The sequence below is a fragment of the Pollicipes pollicipes genome, unplaced genomic scaffold, assembly GCF_011947565.3.
Source record: "Pollicipes pollicipes isolate AB1234 unplaced genomic scaffold, Ppol_2.1 Scaffold_2555;HRSCAF=2994_pilon_pilon_pilon, whole genome shotgun sequence".
Lineage (NCBI taxonomy): Eukaryota > Metazoa > Arthropoda > Thecostraca > Pollicipedomorpha > Pollicipedidae > Pollicipes > Pollicipes pollicipes.
This window is the reverse complement of record NW_023596136.1, coordinates 18,937,959-18,942,721: the sequence shown is the minus strand read 5'-3', so window position 1 is coordinate 18,942,721 and position 4,763 is coordinate 18,937,959. Positions and strand designations below refer to the sequence as shown.

General features: G+C 47.1%; 1 protein-coding gene across 1 annotated transcript in view; it reads left to right on the top strand.

Moving 5' to 3' along the window:
• Positions 1-4,763, top strand: part of LOC119098778 (uncharacterized) — a 36,393-nt gene that overhangs the window by 30,554 nt on the left and 1,076 nt on the right. The window lies entirely within an intron of this gene.

Here is a 4,763-nt window from a genome sequence, read left to right as displayed (position 1 = left end):
AATCTGCCCTGACAGAGAGATCACATCGGCAGAGAGGATCAGAAAGGATCATCACAGAGAGAATCACATTCATCAGTAATTTATTTCGATGAACCTAGCCGGACGTGCTTAGAAGCAGTCCGTGTAAAAGAGTACGGCACACAACAACAGCAACAGCATGGGGTGGAGACGAGAAATGGCGGGCCAGAGGAACTTACAACACCTTGGGTCACGGATTGAGAAGTTGGAATTCACATCATGTATCCTTAGGAGGAGCCTTGTCAGGGTGGATGCAGGGTTGGCCTGTCCTTATGGGGTTAGTGAGTGATGAATCCTGGTAGGCGTAAATATAGTGCGTACCATTTCCGTTCAAGATAACATATTTTCCTGCAAAATGGGACGATTTCTGGTAAGTTTTAGGATTTCTGCTAGTCATGGAGCCAGGACCTACACCTCAACTCGGCAATAATCTTGGGGATATATGAGGGAACTCGGGGTATGGCCCTGCGTACCTTTGTCATCTAGTCCATTCGACCTTATGGATGTCCAAATTGGGCCCGATTTATTGTATTTGTTTATTCAATTTTAGTTAGTGTTCCTTTTTATTGAAAAAGACACTGAATAGGTTGTCATGAACCAGCGGGTGCTAAGCTTTTCGACGTAGCTTGTTGCCTGTTGGGAAGGCAATTTTGTATGGATATCAAAGCCAACAATTATAACAACAAAACAACAAATATCAAGGCTCCTCATATTGTTAATGACCTCATAATTATCTCGGCCAATAATTCACAAGTACCACCACATTGTAGCGGTCAAAGTCGCTTTTGGATCAATCACCTTCCGTTGGTCAAAATACCATTGGCAATGGTGCATCACTTTGCATTCAGTTCATTTTTCAACGTGCTTAGAAAGGTGCCACAATTACTTCGTTAGCTGGCGATGAATTTTAATCACGCTGTGTAGCGCCTTGTGCGCCGCGCGCACCTCAAATACAAATATTTGATTCTACCGTAATATCAAAACGTGGTACGAGAGTAAGGCGCGTGTCGCCCGCCATTCCCCGTCATGACCTGTCATCTTATAGTGCTATGTGTGAGGGGCAAATTGGAAAATCCGGTCCGGTCATAATCCAGGTCTTGATGGAAACATTTGAATCGGTCCCGTGCATGACGGCTCGCGAATAGACCCGCAATCTGCGGATTGCCCAAGCCGTGAAGTTGTGTACTGGTCGTTCAAAACGCGACAGAGTGAAGGGCCAGTTTTCGCACGCAGAGGTTTGTCCAAAACACTTACCGAACGGCGTATCGTATCGGCGTCAAACATTAAAAGTGTAGACAGTTGAGAAGCCAATGTTGTGACATCAGATCAGATGTAGCTTGTAAGACCGCTGGTCTTCGGCAGACCCGAGTCAGGCTATTTCTGTTAGCGAAGGCAACTCGTAGGGAATCGTTCAACCTGATACGATAACGGAGCGTCAGACGAATCGACACATCTTGAGGCAACAGCACAATTGACTTTAGGATTACGACTTAATCCATACACCCGTGGATCAGGAATGACGGAGGTCAGAACCAAATGCTAATTTCCCTTAGTGCCTGCTTTACGGGGTTGCTTTATGTTCATCTCGAATGTCTTTGTCGTGGTGGCGTCAATAGATATGTTATTCATATGTCTTAAAGATCAGAGCAGGTCATTAGTCTAAAATGACCCTGATGAGCCATTTGTTTTCGGAAACATACCGCCTCAAGGAATCCTGTTTATTAAAACAAAAAATATCAAAACCATCTTGAAGTTTTGGTCACTATGATCTTACGACGGTTGAACAAGGTCACTGACCCGAATTGAAATTAAATTTTGTTTCCCTGAGAACAGGTAATGCGGTTAAGAATGGGCGTGTAAGAAGATCTTAGGACACTTCGGACACTGATCTGGAGTTTGACCTTGTTTGACATGGTTGGACCATAAGACATGACGTAAGGATCTCCAAATTGGACGCAGTAGACGTCACATGCAGGCCTACCCTCCCCGAAAATTCGGTGTCTAGTTAATTTTGAGAATTTTAGGTGGGTTGAATTGACGCTCCACCCTTCCCCCTGCCTAACTCAGGCTGTATCCCTCAGGCTTTATAAAGTCCCTGCTGAACACTGGTGGGCCTCAGACTACTCAGAGGCTCTTTGAACGCCCAGGGGTCGCATCGACCGCTCAGAAATCTACGTGTTCTCTGCGCCGTTCATGAGCAGATCTAACTGTTCAGGACTCCTGTCCCCCTCCGGCAATTGAGGAGACCCTGGCCGAAGTCGTTTCCCTCTGACCTGAGTTTCCTTTTGAGCTTCCCGGTTTGGATTCAGTTGCTCTACTTTTTCAGCATCTTCCTCAGAGCTAGATAGAACCCGATAAGACGAAATTGCGTACAAATGCTAGAGGGTCGGCACCCCACACGGTTCACAGCACCCTCAGCATGCCTCACAACACTGTCAGGATGGCGCACAGCTGTTGGAGCGGCGCATATGGATGTGCTGGACCCTGAGAATCATGATACCCACACCACTCTCTCAAAAAAGGTGCTAGCATTGGGCCGTTTAGTGGCCCGAGTGCAACCCGCCAGAATTGTTGATTACGCCGTGTAGGTTGTAATGAAAGTCCTCCTGTACGGCAGAGTATGGCGCCAGACCACTGGCGGAGAGGTCAAGAGTGGTATTAAGCTAGTGTATGTTTTGATTATGCTGTAGAAAGAACCGCTTCAGGTGCACTACAATGGCGCTTGGGAACCTTTGAATTAGGGAGTCCTCGGAGCACCCCCAATGTTTCTGACAAATGAAGCAGGGTAGGCTTTTCATCTCCGTCAAGCACCTCTTCTTTGTTGAAAAGGTCAAGGCAATCCTGTAACCTCACCTGGCCTGCTATGGAGGGGATCGACAGGTTCATTTCCCAGAACGGGTCGAGCGTTGCGGACGCGTGGCCGCAGACTATGCCCCATAGTGCGGACTTTTGTCCTGTCCTGTCCTGTCCGGCAAACAGGGTCAACGAACTTGCGAGTTCTTCAAGAACACGAAACGCTCCCAGGCTTCCAGTGGCTTCTGTCTAGCAGTGGGGATGTCATCAATGCCGTTGGTGATGGCTTGGATTGGTTGTTGATGTGGCTCACGCCCTCGTGCATGGATTCCAGCAGGCATCCGAAGAACTGTGCATGCCTGAAAGTTTGTTGAGATGCCATGTACTGCATAACGGCTGACATTATACTCCCGGCATCGTTCGAAATCATTCAGTGCCCACGCACTACCTTAAAAATGCGTCACAGTAGCCTGCACAGTTGACCCTGTGTGCATGTTTCATTGTGTGCACACAAACTGACTCGCGTGACGCACGCAAATGTCGGAAGGAATATTAGAAACGAAGTATGAAACAATGCCATTGATGCAAAGCCTCGCCAAAGTGAATGTTTTTGTATCACGATGCCCGCATAGCTATCACTTATCCTCGCTCCAATTCAGTGTCACAGCGGACATCTGGGCTCCTTTTCATTGGCTGCTGCGTTGGGCGCAGTCGGTTACGACGGGACACCTCATTTATACACATGTATAGATACGTACACATATACGAGACACATGTAATACGAGAGCGACATAATAAGCCCTCCTGAGTTTGGAGGCGCTCAGCATCCGCCGGAGAGCCTGTAGCTATCTGTCATCGTAAGTTGGCGTGAAGTTACATGCAATGAAAATATGGTGTGAAATTGCCTCAGCTTTTCTTCTCGTTCACGGCAACAACACAACCCTGGAGTGACCTTATTAAGGTTGGGCTTTCGTTTGTAACGCGCAAGTGTCCTGCTTCTTTGAAGAAAGAATAGTGTGCCAAATAAGGCCTTTCATTTCACGGTAACCACGTGAATGATTGCCGGAGTCTTTCGGTGTTTGGGTGCACCCTTTCCTTTCCCGCACGATTGTTCGTCAGGACTATCAGAACGACTGTAAATAAAATGCTTCGGTTCTTCATCAGGAATATCCGCGGCTGTCCTGCTGAAATGCCTTTGTTTCATCGTCACGTATTATTCGTTATTTCGCCTTCACAATTCTTTGTAATATGCTCCCAAGGAACTAAAATTTAACCGAATGTTAAATGATAACAACACAAAAGCACTTTTGGATTAACGTTTGCCAGCTATTCTGATAGAAAATATGACAAACGATAGACTTCACCTCCTGTTTATCCTGCTTTCCGTTCAGATTTAGTATGAAACCAGTTTCCCGTTGGTACAGTTATTAGCAGCAATGGGTCCTGTAATTATATGACAAAAGGGATGAGATTGTTTCTTGCGCTTATTGTCATGATCGTTCATTTCATCCATGATTTTATTGCAATTAACCGTAACCGTGAAGGCCTTCCTCACGACTGTTCAGATGAGCGCACGCTGATGGGCAGAGGAGGGGGGGGGGGGGCGACGTCTGCTAGTGACCGGTGCGCTTATTGACGCACCGAAGAATATTCAAGCATTGTCTGCAACTTCTTGCGTCAATGCTGAAAGCATCTTTTATAGCAGAAGCCTTCGACACCATGGCACACGAGGCAGGCGACGATAGTAAAAAATTCGGTGTCCCGATCCAATCAGTGCAGGGTCACAAGCCGTACACGCTGGGAAAACCCTTGCACTCAATGTATCGATAAGCTGATCCAGAGGGTAGCCGAAATACGAACCTCCGCGAGATGGAGAGTAAAACATCCCACATTCGCTTTGCTCCTGAGTGGAACGTGGCAGCAATGTCTGACAGGAGACAGGATCCGTACCG